The 16,663-nt window shown below is 41.4% G+C and overlaps 1 long non-coding RNA gene across 1 annotated transcript in view; it reads right to left on the minus strand.

The window, feature by feature from the left end:
- Positions 1 to 2,605: 2,605 nt before the first annotated feature.
- Positions 2,606 to 16,663, minus strand: part of LOC133384472 (uncharacterized) — a 58,705-nt gene continuing 44,647 nt past the window's right edge. The window contains exons 2-4 of the long non-coding RNA XR_009762574.1: positions 6,772 to 6,928; positions 3,399 to 3,786; positions 2,606 to 2,858 (exon numbers count right to left, since the gene is read on the minus strand). This is a non-coding gene — a long non-coding RNA (uncharacterized LOC133384472). The remainder of the gene's footprint in view (positions 2,859 to 3,398; positions 3,787 to 6,771; positions 6,929 to 16,663) is intronic.

Consider the following 16,663-nt stretch of genomic DNA (forward strand, 5'->3'; position numbering starts at 1 on the left):
CCTTTTTGGGGAGAAGACTGAGCCAAAGTAGGAATTGAGCACTTCTGCCTTTTCTTTGTCATCTGTTATCATTTTGCCATCCTCATTGAGTAGCTGTGCCACCATTTATTTTCTCTATCTTTTACTATAGATGTACCTGAAGAAAGCTTTTTTCTTGCTTTTAGCATCCCTCGTAAACCTCAGCTCATTCTCAGCTTTAGCTTTCCTGACACCATCCCTGCAATTCCGTGGTACCTGCCTGTACCCTTCCTTTGTGGCCTGGCCTTCTTCCCACTTCCTGTATGTGCCCTTTTTTGTTTTGATATTAGTTTACTTTTAAAACACACACACACACACACGAGAAAGTATTCTTCCAATAGCACTTAAATAAAAAAGCAGTTTAGTGCAAATTAAATAATTTATGATAAAAATTGAACTTGACTAAGAAATTATATGCTTAGTATTGACCCTTCCCTGCCTATACTGCCATGTCATACCCACTACTATGGACAGAACTTAGCGGGATGTGCATTCCCAAAAAATTCTGTATGTTACAGAGTGTGAAAAGTCAGTTACCATTCTACATGTAGCTTACAGTCGAATAGCAACGTTTGACTAGTGGTAGCCTGGAAGCATCCTAAAAATACTGTACCTAAAATAATAACTAAAAGAACATAGATGTTTTGTATTCTAAGGAAAGGGGATAGAGAGAAAATATAAAGGAGAAGGGGCAATGCTGTTATTTTTTTACTCTTCTGGCTTTACATGAAAAGTCAGAAGCCCTATCTCTATAGTAACTGTAGGTTTTTGTATAAATGTTGATTTGGGGATTTCTGTTTCATCCTAATTATATATCATGTCAGATTTCTGACAGAAGACAGTGAAGACAGTTTAGAAATTCACTAATGTGAATGCCGTATGTAATTCCTATTTCCGTGATGGGGATTTGGGGAGTTTCCCAACCAAATGAATGCAAGTCTGGAAACACCAAGTTTGAACTCTGGAGCAGTTATTCAGATTACAGGAAGATAATTATTTCTATTATTTTATAATTCCATAAAACCCACAAAATTTTATGGAATTACTGAGAAATTGACTTGGTCAATTAACCTTTTTTAGGAGAAAGTGAGATGTTGAAAGAAGGGATGTCAGAGGGGCATCAACCAAGAAGCCTTTGCTCTGAATCATTTTTGAAGTAAGATTCCATGTTACAAGAAGTTAATGATTCAACAGTTTGTACTTTTCCTTGCTGAGTTCATCTAGATTTATAACAAGATAGGGGGCACTCAAGTACAAGAGGTACCATCTTCTGAATGGGGCGAATTGCAGTTACTCTCTTTTTGTTTAATGGTAAAACTCCCAGTAGTGTTTAGACAGAGCTGTATGGAACCTGGCCAACTTTTATTTTAATTGCTTCCCTTCTATAGTTTTAATTGTATGTGAGATTTACCATTAATTCTCTAAAATTGGGTCTGTTTTCATTCCCTTGAATCACTTTGATCCTCAATGCAGCACCTACAAAAAAAGAATATAAACATTGTATATATCTTAGGGAGTAATACGTTGCAGCATAGCAGAATTTGTTCCTTATGAAGTGCAATGCTCAAAAATATCTTCCATCTTAAAAGTTCATCCAATATGCCATGATTTCTCAATCAAATACTTAGCCCCTTCAATATCACTCCTTAAATAAATGCTGGCCCTAAATAATGCCATTGCATTTGTTGTTTCTCTTTAAGAGCTGATAATAGTATGCAGGCTTACCAGATTGTGGTTAAACAGTTATCTGATTATAACACCAGCCAAAATGCCTGATCGATCTTGACAAAGTGAGTACATTTTTTTTACTCTGCTCTTCACAGGTTGACAGTTTATCTTCCAGACATGTGTTTGACCACTGATGATTGCAACAAACTTGGAGGTGAAACAGGAAGTGTCTCACGGCAGAACTTATCAGAGGATTTGGTACTACCATTCAGAGCTTGGAAAAGTTACTTTTTTGAACTACAGCTCCCATCAGCCCCAGCCAGCATGTCGCTGGCTGGGGATGATGGGAGTTGTAGTTCAAAAAAAGGAACTTTTCCAAGCGCTGCTACCATTACAGGCTTTTTGTGACACACGGCAATGCTACTTGTTTGATTGGATTAGCTGCAATCAATATGGAACTCCACAGGTCAGTCCTACCCACTGAAGAGGTTGAAGATAAGATACAATTGCTTTACCGTATGTGGTGGGACTATGGCAAGGTTGCTAATTTGTAGAGATTAATTTTTGATGAAATTAGTTCTGTTACAGTTATACTTTGGACACATCATGAGAAGACATGATTCACTAGAAAAGACAAGAACGCTGGGAAAAACAGAAGGGAATAGAAAAAGAGAAAGGCCAAACAAGAGATGGATTGATTCCATAAAGGAAACCACAGACCTGAACTTACAAGATCTGAACAGGTTGGTTCACTTACAACAGATGCTATTGGAGGTCGCTGATTCATACAGTCGCCATAAGTCGTAATTGACTTGAAGGCACATAACAACAACAAACAAAGTTCTGTTACAGAGCAATAGAACAGAGTTAATAAAATAGCTTTATTATCATTGTTTCAAGAAGAAATGGAAGATCTGAAGTACAAAGAATTAATCACATTTTCATTGGTGGCAGTGCGTCAAGTGATAGCATACAACTGGAAAAACTTTAATAATTTGGAGGCTTACTTACAAAGGGTGTGGAATATGGCTTTGATGGAAAAAGCTCTAAACAATTAAAAACAGCATAAGAATGTTGACTTCGTTGCCAGCTGAAACTGTTTTATCCAAAATGCAATAAGGAGAGAACACACCCTGCAGCCACCAGCTACACACTGATGTTGGCGGACAAACCTGTTAGGATAAGAACATAAAGAATGGGAACATTGATTCATTTGACTATTTTGTCCAGAAGGTAGTGCAACTAATGATACTGAAAGACACTACCTTTACTAACCTGGGGGGCAAAGGGGGGTGTTTCTGTGTTCAATTTGTTGATTTTTTATTCTGTGTGATTAAGAGCTTTTGAAACTTAAAACAAACAAACAGACAGACAAATATAAATATTAAATAAAAACATGGAGCTGGCATGACTAACAATTGTGGGTGCTGAGCATGCCAACACATCACTATTCTGGTAACCAGAATGGACGGGATATAAATCAAATAATAAATAAATAAATAAAATAACCAAAAAAGCAGTGCGCTTGCTGGAGAAAGCTGACAGCTGGAAGGTTCCTAAAACGCAGCTACTTCAATGACTAATTAAGCACTTAAAGCATAAGGATCATCATGTCAAATATTTTATCTGATGCAGTGATAGACTTTTAAGAGGTTGCTCCAAAGTCCTGAAGAATACCACTTTCTTTGCCATGGAATTTAAGTGATGCTTACCATAGAGCACTTGGATTGATCTGATTGAACAGATCAGTGTAAATATGAGATTTTCCCACAGCAGATCAGAGAGCACGTCCAGCAGATAAATGATGCAGAAGCCTAAAGACTCTCCAAGGGCTGTTTATCCTCAGCCCAAAAGCTGCTCCAGACCTCACCCTGGGCCCTTCTGCCAAGTTGTATATGGAGAATGAAGTCAGGTTCAATTGCTTGCTCAGGTTCTAAAGAGCACTGACACACGCAAGGACAAAGTTAGTGAGATCTTTCTAGACCACACTGGGCATGACAATCTTAAGGATCAGGCTTTGACCTCACTTTGTCAGGCATAGATCTCTGAATGCAATCTGTGAAATCATGTCCTCCAGGCTTGCATATTGCAATTCTACAGCTGGAAAAAAGCCAAAAGAAAATGAAATGGCTTCATTGTGTGCTTAGTAACGTGTTGCTGCTGCTGCTGCTCAGGGCTCTCTGCCGGCACACCACATTAAATAATGTAATTTAAAGTTTCTTGTCTGACATTCAAATTCTTTGATTTCAGAGGCTAGGAAGCACACATTCTGTGCTCAGCATCAGTTATGCTGAATGAATTAATATTGTTATCTTTCCTTTGTACAACTAATTGTGCTCTCATGTCATACTGTTATACATATGGTGACATACCAGAGGAATAATTCCCTTTGAAATAAGTGTGATTTAATATTGCTGTAATGAAGAAAGGCCTTAATCTAGACTGCAGGCTCTTCCCTCAACTTGCACCATGCTTGTGATGCCTTAGAGCCCACTTCCCCATTTTGCTGGGGTCCTAGATCTGGAAGTTTAATCACCACTAGATCCACCCCATAAAAATCAGGAAGGAACCGGAGGCATTGTTCTGGACTTGGGGTGTGCATAGGATATTCAGGTTGAGACTGCAATTGTCCATTAATGGATCTGAAGAGAAAGATACTAGAGCATAGCGTTATGGGGTAGTATTCCTGGATTTAATTACTTTTGGAAGAGAGAGCGCACTGATGACTTAGGGCATTTTTGTAATAGTTGACATTTGCGAAACCACAAGCAGAGTATAGTGGAGGTAAATGCACTTCTTCAGCAGGCAGCATACCTACTAAGCTTGAATCTGATTATCATGCAGTAATTTGTGCACGATGCAATTCAGTTTCACCTAACTCCAGCTAGAAAGGTCTAGCTGCTTCTAACACACAAGAGATGTTGCACAGCTTAACAATTCTTCGGCTCAGAACACAAACCTTGGTGACTTGCAATGCCTGCATAAAATATCATTACATCCTTGTGAATTCTTCTCTGGTTTGGATTTTTTTGCTCCCCCAAAGTCTCCTGAACTCCTCTTTGGATCTTCCAATCCCCTTCTCACATGCTGCTGCTGTTCTACCACTGGGGGTGGCAGGAAGGAGAAAAGGAGAGATTTCTTTCGCCCCTTCCCTTGGTGCTTCTGCCTTGGTACAGCTATGGCTGAGAACTAGGCACCAGGACCACTGGCACATTAAATTTTATCAGTGTTTCTGATGGATTTCAGGAGCCAGAATGTTCCTGGCACATGACACACTGCTGTAGCAGGGAGAGTAGGTAGAGTAACCACAGGCAGAAACAAGGAAAGAAGAAGAAAGCAGAAGAAACAAGGGAAATGTGGAGACAAGGGAAATGAGGTAGGCTGGCAGGAGAAGTAAGCTTGGAGGGTGAGGTGGGGTTTGCGGGCTTATGGGGAGAGTTGGAGGAGGATTCCCTTGAAATGAACTAGCTGTTTCCCAGTCTTTTGGGAAACAACTTAGGTTTGCCTATCATGGCTAATATTCACTCTGGTTCTCAACTGTCGTGGGCAACCTTCAGGGGGCCACATAGCAGCCGGGGGTAGTGCAACAGATGCTAGAGTGCAGCCCAGTCATACAAAAGGTAGAGGCTTCTATGCATACACCTCTCCATTATTATTGTTCAAAGACTCATTCCAGCCAGGCAAAACTAACAGAACTGGAGGAGGGTGTGGAGAAGGAGGAGGGGTGTGGCCTGGGAAGAGTCCTGAGGGTCAGATAGAGCGGCCCAGAGAACCACATTTGGCTCCTGGACCTGTTTCCCCACTCCTGCCTCAGTATCGCCTTCCTTGGGCTCTGATTGGGTTAGAGCAGAGCCAAAGGCAGCCATGAAATGGGAGGTTTGAGTCAAGCCATAGAACAAGCTGAGACAGAGCCAGTAACAATTGTTATTGCCCAGGCAGCCTTCAAGTCTGAACAGGAAGCTTGCTCAGCCCTTCTGGGTGAGAACAGCCAATGACTAGCCTGGCTGGACAGAGGCACTCCAGTATTCACGATCTCTTTATTTCTTAGAAAAAATCCAAAATAAAGTAGCCCCTTTACACAGAGCTGTGGGTTTCCAGTCCTATCAGCTCCTGAGAGATGGATATTGCATTCCAAAACCTGAAGAAGCTATCCAGCAACATCAGTATTTCTTTGTAAAACTCCTGACCCCATCAGACAACACGTTTGGCAAATGTGTTCACAGTAATCAAGTCAGTCCAAGCTTGTAACACCAATATGGTACTGTTAAGAGTTACCTATGGCTTAATTTGAGACGGGCTAACAATGGCTCAGTCCAAGAATATGTCAAACAATAATAAGAGTATGTGTGTAACTCTATCCTGATGGTCCTTTTTGAAGATGAAAGCCACTTCTGAAAGGGTGACTGGGAGCAGAGAAGGGATAGAGAGAGTGGGAGTGCTTAACCATTTCCACCAGCTATTTCTCCACTTCAGGCTGCTGCCTCCCCCCCCCAATACCTTTTGAATGCATATTTTGACATGCATCTTTGAAAATGCCTGTCAGATTACAATTATAAGTGCTTGTGTGTAACATGTAGTTTTATATTATATAGCCTGTAGTATATCCTTTCTGGGTGTATTGTATTTGATAGATAGATTTGACTGTACTTTGCAAGGAGATCTTTGATAAAAGAAGCAATGTGATACCGTTATTCTTACTACAAAGCCAGAAAACGTCTCGGTAAAGTGACACAGTGATTTGGAAAATCCACCCAAGGGGATATGTTTCATCTTGATCAAACTGAACTCACTGTGCTTAATGGTCTTGCCTGGGATGAATTTTAACCTGCTCTTTTCCCTCTACTTTCCATTACAGATGGAAGTGAGAGCTACTTCATTGCCTTACTGATCTCTCCCTGTGATATGATGAAGGCTGTGGTAGGTGAATCAGTTTAGTTCTAAAGATGCCCAGAGCCAAACTAAAAAGTGGAAACAAAGCAAGAAAGTGTCTGAAGGGAAACCCAGTGTGAAAGAGCAGAGTAAGTGCACCACAGAGGGACTGCCTGACATTTCAAAGATTCTGTGATCTGTAGAGTGCATCATTACCTTAGACAGGTGGTGGTGGTAGGGAAGGCAAACTCCTTATCTGTCATCTTCAGCATCTAAATAGTTAGATCAGCTGTATGCAAGACTCAGTGAGGCAAGGAAGAGAAAAGAGCCAAGTGTGCTCATCTGTAGGGAGGAGGCAGCTGCACTGCTGGCTCTAGGATAAAGGAAGAAATGTGTAGCTGAAGCCCACAGAGAGAAACATGATTAATTCATGCTGGCATTTGCTAGCACTTTGCATCTGGCCAGGTAGTTGATATGGGAGGAGAGTTGAGCCTCGAAAATGATTTCCTTGGTTGCAAACATTGGGGAATAGCGGTCTGCAGGGCTAGTTGGGATATCTGGCGCTCTGTTCCAGGGACCAGAAATATCAAATATCAAAATGGTAAAAGATGGGTGGAGAAATTGACTTCCTACGATGATTTTGAACACTCTGATTGGAAGGATCCTCCCCCAATAATGCGGCCATACACATTTTTCTCAGGAGGAGGATGGCAGTGGTTTCTATGTTTCTATCCCTAGGCTTCCAAAACAAGGTCACAAGGGAGTCAGTCTAAGTCTAATCAATATAATGTACCTCTCGGTTCAGAGCCGTTTAAGGCACTTCTCTGAGTCCATGTTCCCCGATATGCAAACTTAGCTTAATTTTTTTTAAATACTGTTTTCCTTTATGGAATAAGTAAATAAATGTCACCCCAAGTCTTCATTTGATCTGCTTTGCACCAGGCTTCCTGTTAAAGCAGGAATGACAATTTCTGGGTGAAGTTCATGTGCCACTTCAGACAGGATCTGTCCTCTACTTGAGACTAGTAAGCATTAGCTCTCTTGTGGTTTCTGGGCTAGTGTTTGAAATATGCTTCTGATGAACCAGCAAATGCAGAATGAGACTGTGGTGGTGCCAATGTTCCAATGAGGTCATTCTATGACCTTTAACAGATTACTCCTAGAGACGTGCGTGAGTAGATGCAGAAAAGTCATAAATCCCAGATATTCACAATTGACTCACTAGAGATAAGGTAATGGTCACTGGAAAAATAACAATTCCACCCAAAATATTCCTAGAAGTTTTAAAAACCTACTGCAGATGTAGCCATTTTTGCTTCGAGGTCCCCCATGAGCAGATAATACATCTTTAGAAGCACCACTTTGGAGTGGAATCATAGGGCACAAGACAAAAGTGGCCATTGCAGGGGAGATGCACTCACAATAGTCAGATGACACCCTTTGTGGCTGTCAACTTTATTGCACTTCTGTTGCAAAGCAAGTTCATCCCTTTCCTCCTAGGCCTCTAGAAGCCTCACATGCTCAATGACTTAGTATAGAAACTGCACCTAAGATCTGGACAACCCCCCTTTTATCTATTTACAAAGAACTTTACCTAAAGCTGCATTATATGTTACCTTTTACATTTCACTTTTTTTAACTTTATATTTGATTTTTCAGAATGTACAAGAAAACAATCAAATAAGAAACCAACAAAGCATGATGGAGTACAATGTACATAAAAATGACATCAAGAAAATATGTCATCAACTGAGTCCTAACAATTAGAATAGATGTCTCTACTCTCCTTGCCTAACTGCATGGTTCTCAGGAGCAATTTGGAAGATCAACCCTTGCCACAGCAAAACATGAGATAGCGGGGGAGGGGACTGGTAGAGGCCTGTTAACTGAATAACCTACATCATCACATTTGTCTTTTTTTTGCGATACCATGAACTTTTCTAAAATGCCTCATCAATTTTTCAGATAGCGCTATTTTCCACACTCTGTCTATCTACCTTTCAGCTGAAAGATTATCTGCTAGTTTTCACTTAAATGAAATTTCCATGTGGGCTGCCGTTAATAATGTGACCAGCTCTTTATGTATTATAGGCAATGTCTAGGTGCCCTGTGTAAGACAATAGGGCCAGAGCAGTATTTGGGATCAGCAGTTGCCCTGTGATGTCTGAAAGTTTTCCAAAGACCATATTTCAAAATCATTTGATTGGTTTACAGTCCCACCACATGTGGTGAAATGAGCCCACACCATCGCATCCCCTCCAGCACAATGGAGATAGAGAATTATTGATAGAGTATCAATAATAGAGGTGTCCAATGCCAAAGAAAAATAACTTTCAATGCTGCTTCTTGAATTGTGGTTGAAGCTGTTTTTAAAGGGGGTTTAATCCAAAGCTGGTTCCATTGCTGTGCATCTATTACAATTCCTAGCTCCTCCTCCCATTTCATTCTGAGATGTGTGGTGTTATCTATCATGGCCTCTATAAGCATTCTATATAGTAACACTGCCTGTCCCTTTGACTCTAGATATGAACTTGTGCACAAATTCTCAGATGTTGTAAGGGAGCACTGGGTGTCAACTTAGTTCTCTAGCTTGTGTGCTAACGAATGTACTTGAGCTATATGTAGGTAGTTATAGGTTGTCCACTCCAATTTGTCCCATAAAGAATCTTCAGATATACACTGGTCCCTGACAAACAAGTCCTGAATCCTATATACACCTTTATTCCCCCATCCCTGAAATTGAGCATATTTATCTTCATCTCTAAATTCAGGAAGATCTAGAAAAGGTGTCAGAGGAGAAAGGCTAGGGACTAGTATTTTTTCCCCAGTGCTTCCATACTAGAAGCGTTGCCTGAAGAAATGATTGAGCTCTTTAAGCTGTGGCCATGATGCAGATAAGAAGGGCCTCCCCCCAACTGATGGCCCCAATTTCTCTAATTCCATGGCTACCCATACTATCTCTTTAGAATTCCTAATTATACGTAGAAGTTGTTTGAGTTGGAAAGCATTGAAGTACAGTTTTAAGTTGGGTATACCCAAGCCTCCCATGTTTTGAGATCTTTTACATTTCTCCATTGGTGAAATGACCTTGATAGTCCAGGGCTGTATTAATTTTATAGTCTCATTTATAGTTTGAGTCTGGAAGGATGTAACGCAGTTTGGAAGGACTAGTGGGGTTTTAGGTTTTGTGTGGTACAAGACAGAAATGCAGATTTTCACCTTTCATATCTTAGCAACGGCTATGCCACAGGGCTTGATCCAATTGCGTCAATGTGCTACTGGCACCAATAGCTGTTTCCTTCCTGTGGCAAAAAACTTTGGAGGGATGGTGGGCTGGATGATTTTCATTAGGTTTGTGGGATGGGGGAAGGAATGGATTAATCCTCTTTCCTGGCACTCCACAGTCCCAATGTGGTGCACTTCTCTGTAGGACTTCAGGCAAACTTTGGTGGAACTCCTTGTTAATTTTTCCCTCCACAGCAAATGTACAGTAGCTGAAATCAACTACTGGCTGAGAAAGCCTTCTCCAGGCTTTGCCTTGATAATGATGGGGAGCTCCGCACATTATAGTTTCCATTATTGTTACCCCAGTGTTTTACACTGCAAACACATGGTGACAATGCCCCATACATCCGTGTTCACACATTCTTTCATTACTGTAGACATGATTTTAGGAACTCTGACCTAATTTGACTTCCCATAAATGTTTAATGGTACATGTGTGTGTTACCCACCTTCAGTTTATTTATTTGCTGTGGAAAACATCAGTATAACATCAGTATTTCCTGGTAGTGGAGTGGCTAAGTCTAAAGTTGTGCACTCTGGGTTAAAAGTATGAAACTTGGCACATTAATACATTGATTAATACTTAACATATTTTTATATGGATCCCAATAAGCAATGTCCCCTTGCGGGTAACGATAGATCTGTACTTCTTTCCTAAAGTTTTGTGATTGCTGTATGATTCAAGGAGCCTGCAATAACCTCCAGACCTGCAGATGCTGCTGCTATCTTCACATTGCAGCCTCCAGCCTGGTAAGAATCACCCACTTCTGCTCTTAACAACCAGTGTTCTTTTCACCACCACTTCCTACCCTTCCCAACAGCCCTTGTGCTCAACACACTGTAAAAGAAGAGGTATAGGACTGTGGAAAGTGTTGCATTGGGAATTTTGAGTTAATGCCAGGCTGTGGTTACTGAAGAAGGTAAGTGTGGTCTGCAGACCAAGAGTTTTTACTCTGGACAGTTTGTGGCACACAAAACAACATGCTGGATGGGAATGACTGGGATTGGGCTGGGCAGCACCGGGCTGGCAAAGTCTGCACAGAAAATTGCAGCAGCTTTGGACCTAAGGAAAGCAAAGGTATTGACTTGGGACCTTGTTTTTTGCTGGGAAAGGCAAAAAGTCAACTTGAGTCATGTGGAACATATTTCCAGATGTCACTGATACATTTCTGACACTTGAAGAAGCCCCAACATGTATCTCTGCCAATATAATGGTTCTACTTGAAATGTTTTCAGTACTTCTGTATGATAGAACAAGTGGACTGTGTAAAATCAATGAGGTAAGGCAGCATCTGTTTTCAAGAAGGTCATGATCCCTGGAGAATATTCCACCGACAGCTCTCAAACAGCATACAATGTGTCCAGTCTGTCAGGGAGGACATACTGCATATGACAAAAGGTCTTTCAAACAAATCCAGAGTTGCAAAGTTCTGCCGATTGTGGTTGGAAGAGGAAAGGTAGGTTTCAGTGGCACCCAAAGTGGGCAATTCTCGGCCAAAGAAATGTGACATGAACTGATACTCTCTAACTGTAAGAAGGGCATGCATAGGCCTGTGCAAGTTCTACAGGGCCAACCTTCACTGCACTGCTCTTTGCCACTGTGAAGGAAATTGTTTTCAGAGTAATTCAGCTTGAATAATAATAGTCATATTTAATTAAAGTGAACATATGCCATAAACAGAACAGTTTCTAGGCTTCCTGTTGATCTAATAGGTACATGACTAAGATCATATTTATGTTGGCTGCTGCCGCCAATCCAGAGCTCTCCCAAACTTTGCCACTGCCCCACCACATGCTGGTCAAAGCAAGCGTAGTGCTGTGGCAAGGGAAAGCACCACTGCCATTCCTCCCCACCCTCATATTCTGCTGCTGCCCATAATATAGTACCAATTTGCACATATACCCAAGAAGTTTGCAATTTTTTTTGTGGGGGTTATGAATATTTGGGATAGGCAGGTATAGCACCGTGGGGAGGAGAGCCTGGCTGGGAGTCCAGTGAGTTCAAATCACCATTTGTGTCTCCTGGGTATAAAAGGCCAGCTAAAGATCACCCCCACAGTGAGCGGCTCAGGGGTTACGTGCCCTACCACCTGTGCAGCCGTGGGCAAGCTGCATAGTCCCAAGGAGCCCAGTTGCCCCCCAGCTGGAAGTTGAGGACAAAGTAGGGGCTGGCTTGTGCAGCTGTGGCAAGCTGAGCAGGCCCTAGCCAGCTGGGGAGGATTAGCCTCAGGGGGAGGCAATGGTAAACCCCCTCTGAATACTGCTTACCATGAAAACCCTATTCATAGGGTCACCATAAGTTGGGATCGACTTGAAGGCAGTCCATTTCCATGAATACTTGGTGTTAATATTTGATCAGGAAAGAATATAAAATATAAAACATTTTTTCTAGTGAATTATTTTTATGTATGTTTATTTTTTTGTATATGTATTTAAAGTTATGTATATGGTTTCACATTACTTTCTGAACATGAACACCCCTTGTTTTGTGTTCATTGTACATCCATTTATATTTGTAATCATTCTTTTGGGACCTTACCTTTATCATTGGGGAAACATTTTTGATGCAGAGAATATTTGTTTATAACCAAAGAGTGTAAACATTAAAACTAATTTATTTCAAAACAAGAATAGATGCGAGGGTGGATCCATATCAGGAACTGTTTAGGCATTATAACTGCACGTCCACGTCAAGTGCATGATTTGGTCAAATCCTGGCTTAACTGTTCCTCTATAGGGCTGAGTAAAAACAGCCTGCTAAAATTCATTGCTCTATTTGTTGATGGAAATATCGTGCTTGGGGAGTGGGGATGGCGGCTGTAATTTTGCCCAATATCCTCTGGGAGATATACATTTTCTGGAAGTTCTGTAAAAAAAATCTCTAGAAATTTCTCAGAAAATTCTCTTCTGATCAATTTCAGCTCAGTTAATACTGAATGAAACTATATTGTTAGTTCATACTGGATGAAGGAGACAATAGGCTGAGCAAGGAGGGCTTGAAGGAGTAAGGCCCAAGCACACTGGTCCCTTCAGCAATACTAAACTGGATTGCAGCCACAGTTGCACTGGAAATTCCCCATCCAATCTGCAGGCTGTGAAATTCTGTGGTGAGGTGGAATACTTAGGCAGTTCAGGGGCAGCCCAAAACTAAAATTCTCAGGAAAGAATTGACTGTCACTTCAGCTGCAGTATACCTACAGCTAACACAAATGCTGTGTAAAATGTGAGCAGCTATGACTCTCCATCCTGTGTAGGGCTGGAGATTGATCTTGCTGTCCTGGAAACTCTATTCATGACCAACCTTTGCTTACAAACACATCATGTCTCCAGACAGCCTCCTTCCTCTCCCACTTGTCTGGTTGAGCTATAACCCAGATTGGTTTTATGCAGCTTTCCCAGACAGCCTTTAGGTCTGTTAAATATTCCAGCTGTACTTGCACTTCCAGCTACTAGGCCTTGCTCAACATATTACCTAATCCAGCCAAGGTAGCACCATTTCAACTATGTTGTGGGAATAGTTCTGGTAGACACTGGACCATATTGCTGTTTGCGTCTGTGATCCAAAGAGCATCTATAGGCATTGAAAGAGAGCCAGTGTGGTGCAGTGGTTAAGGCAGCCTTTCCCAACCAGTGTGCCTCCAGATGTTGTTGGACCACAATTCCCATCTTTCCTGACCATTGGCAATACTGGCTGAGGCTGATGGGAGTTATGGTCCAACAACATCTGGAGGCACACTGGTTGGGAAAGGCTGGGTTAAGGTGTTGGACTATGACCTGGGAGACCAGGGTTTGAATCCCCACACAGCCATGAAGCTCACTAGGTGACCTTGGGCCAGTCACTGCCTCTCAGCCTCAGAGGAAGGCAATGGTAAACCACCTCTGAATACTGTTTGCCATGAAAACCCTATTCATAGGGTGGCCATAAGTTGCGATTGACTTGAACGCAGTCCATTTCCATTTTCCAGGCACTGAAAAGAGCATCTTGCTCCCAACCGCTAGTGGCTGCTCTTTGTATGGTGTCAGAGGATGTTTTGGAAACTGCAATAAGGGTGTGTGTGTGTGGTGCGGTTTAGGAGAAGGTGTCTCCTAAGTTCTCCTTAGCTAGGTTAGGAGGCACACAGGTCACATGGTCACAGTCTTCCCCACTATGGTGAGATGTATTGTATTTCTATTTAAATAACAGTAGTTATTTCTAACCTCACATATATGCATATAAATCAGCATATGGAGTTTTAGGCAAATCTCTGTCCACCCTTGTCCTCTTTTTTTTGTGATGCATTTCCTCCATTTTGGCAAGTGACCACCCTGTGCTTAGCAAGCTCTTTGTATTGAGGCTTATGTTGATGTTCCACACAAGGCAAGTAGATGGAGGTCTTTGGGGATATTGTTTTAATGTCTTGACTCTTTAACCTTCAAATTCTTCTGTGTTTTCCAGCCCTTCAGTTAAGTACTCAGATAGAATAGTACTTATTTCTCCCAGTGTGTTCTGGTTGTGGATGCATTCTCATTGTGTACCTAATACTGAAGCTTACCACTCAGCTCACCACCTTTGGCAGCCACAATACTGTCACCCTCACTTTACCTTGCTGGATCTCTCAATCTTGGTACTGTCTATTGTATTCTGAAACATGGTAGTTTAGCAATGTATTATTTATTGCATTTAAAATGTACAAATTCATGTGGCCTAAAGAAAGAGAAAACCTGTTTTGTGAGCCTAGAGACATGTATATTTTGAAATGATCTTTGACTGGGCATGCCACCAAGCCTCATGAAAGCAGCCTGTTCATTTGGCTTTTATTCTATGAGCTTTTGTTCAGTTAATGAAAGGCACAAATATTTTCCCCCTTCCCTTTGGCAGAAATAAGGGATGTGCATAAGAGATGGGAAAATGTATCTATTCTCAGACACCAGGTCTGATGCATTAAGGCTGCAATCCACTTACTTGGGAGTAATACTCATTAAGCAAAATGGTACTTCCAAGCAAGCATGGATAGATTCAGGATGCACAAGGGTGAGATACCATGGCAGTCAAAAATAAAACACCCACTTGTAAAAACAAACAAACAAAACAAAACTGTCCCAGAACTGAACTGTGTGGTAATCATGTTTGGATAGTACTGCTGATTTTCATCTTCATAAGGTCAAAACAATATCTGAAACTGTTGATACAGAAAATATTCTGGAAAATATTGGGCCATTTTGATGTCCACTATTTTTTAAAAAGTTAGTGTTTTTAAAAAAAGTTTGGGTTGATGAAGGCAGGATGGATTGATTTGGGGGAAGGGCCATAGCTTAGTGGTAGAGAATCTGCTTTGCATGCAGAAGGTCCTAGATTCATTCCCCAGAGTCATCAGTTAGGACTGGGAATGTCCCCTGTCTGAAATCCTGGAGAGGCACTGCCAGTCAGATAATACTCAGCTAAATAGGTCAGTAGTCTGACTCAGTATAAGGGAGCTTCCTATATTGAAGGTAATTCAAAGAACCAAGAAAAGGGGCCAGTTAGATCACTGTTTTAAATAAAATTTCCAATTTATATACAGTGCCTTGCAAAAGTTATCAGACCCCTGACCAATGCTGTCATATTACTGAATTACAAATGGTACATTGTAATTTCGTTCCGTATGATATTTTATTTTGAAACACTGAAACTCAAAATCAATTATTTTAAGGTGACAGTGGTTTTACATTGGGAGATGTTTGTAAGGAACATAAAAAACAGAAATATGTTGCTTGCATAACTATTCAACCCCCACGCATTAATATTTGGTAGAGCCACCTTTTGCTGCAATAACAGTTTTAAGTATTTTGGGGTAGGTATGCACCAGCTTTGCACACAGTGTTGGAGAGATTTTGGCCCATTCTTTTTGGCAGATTCGCTCCAGGTCATTCAGGTTGGTTGGACATTGCTTGTTGTGGACTGCAATTTTCAAAGAGCGCCACAGATTTTCAATGGGATTGAGATCAGGACTTTGACTGGATCACTGTAGGACATTCATGTTTTTGTTCTTGAGACACTCCAGTGTTGCGTTGTGCTTGGGATCATTATCCTGCTGAACAGTTAATTTCCTCCCAAGCTTCAGTTTTTTAGTGGACTGAAGCAGGTTCTCTTGCAGTATTTCCCTGTGTTTTGCTCTATCCATTCTTCCTTAAATTTTAACAAGATGCCCAGTCCCTGCTGATGAGAAGCATCCCCACAGCAAGATGCTGCTACCACCATACTTCACTGTAGGGATGATGTGTCTTGAGGTATGGGCAGTGTTAGGTTTGCACCACATATAGCGGTTTTGAATTTTGGCCAGAAATCTCTATCTTGGTCTCATCTGACCACAAAACCTTTTCCCACATTGCAGCTGGGGCATTCTCATGCTTTCTGGCAAACTCCAGACATGCTTTGAGATGGTACTTTTTGAGTAACGGCTTCTTTCTTGCCACCCTCCCATACAGGCCAGGGTTATGTAGAGCTCTTGATACGATTGACTGGTGCACCATTACTCCACTCCCAGCCACTGAACTCTGTAGCTCCTTCAAAATGATTGCTGGCCTCTCTGTGGCTTTTCTCACAAATCTCCTACTTGTTCGAGTGTTGAGTTTTGAGAGATAGTCTTTTCTTGGTAGTGCCTGGGTGGTGTGATGCAGCTTCCACTTCCTGATTATTGATCCAGCTGTGCTCACTGGGATATCCAAACACTTAGATATTGTTTTGTACTTTTTCCCCTAATCTGTGCATTTGTATTACATTGTCTCTGTAGAATGCTTTTTGGTCTTCATTTTCCTTCAGATCCACAGCCTGACCAATGATAATTTCTTTCGTCTGTCTAAACTG

Source organism: Rhineura floridana, chromosome 4, assembly GCF_030035675.1.
Source record: "Rhineura floridana isolate rRhiFlo1 chromosome 4, rRhiFlo1.hap2, whole genome shotgun sequence".
NCBI classification, from domain to species: Eukaryota; Metazoa; Chordata; class Lepidosauria; order Squamata; family Rhineuridae; genus Rhineura; species Rhineura floridana.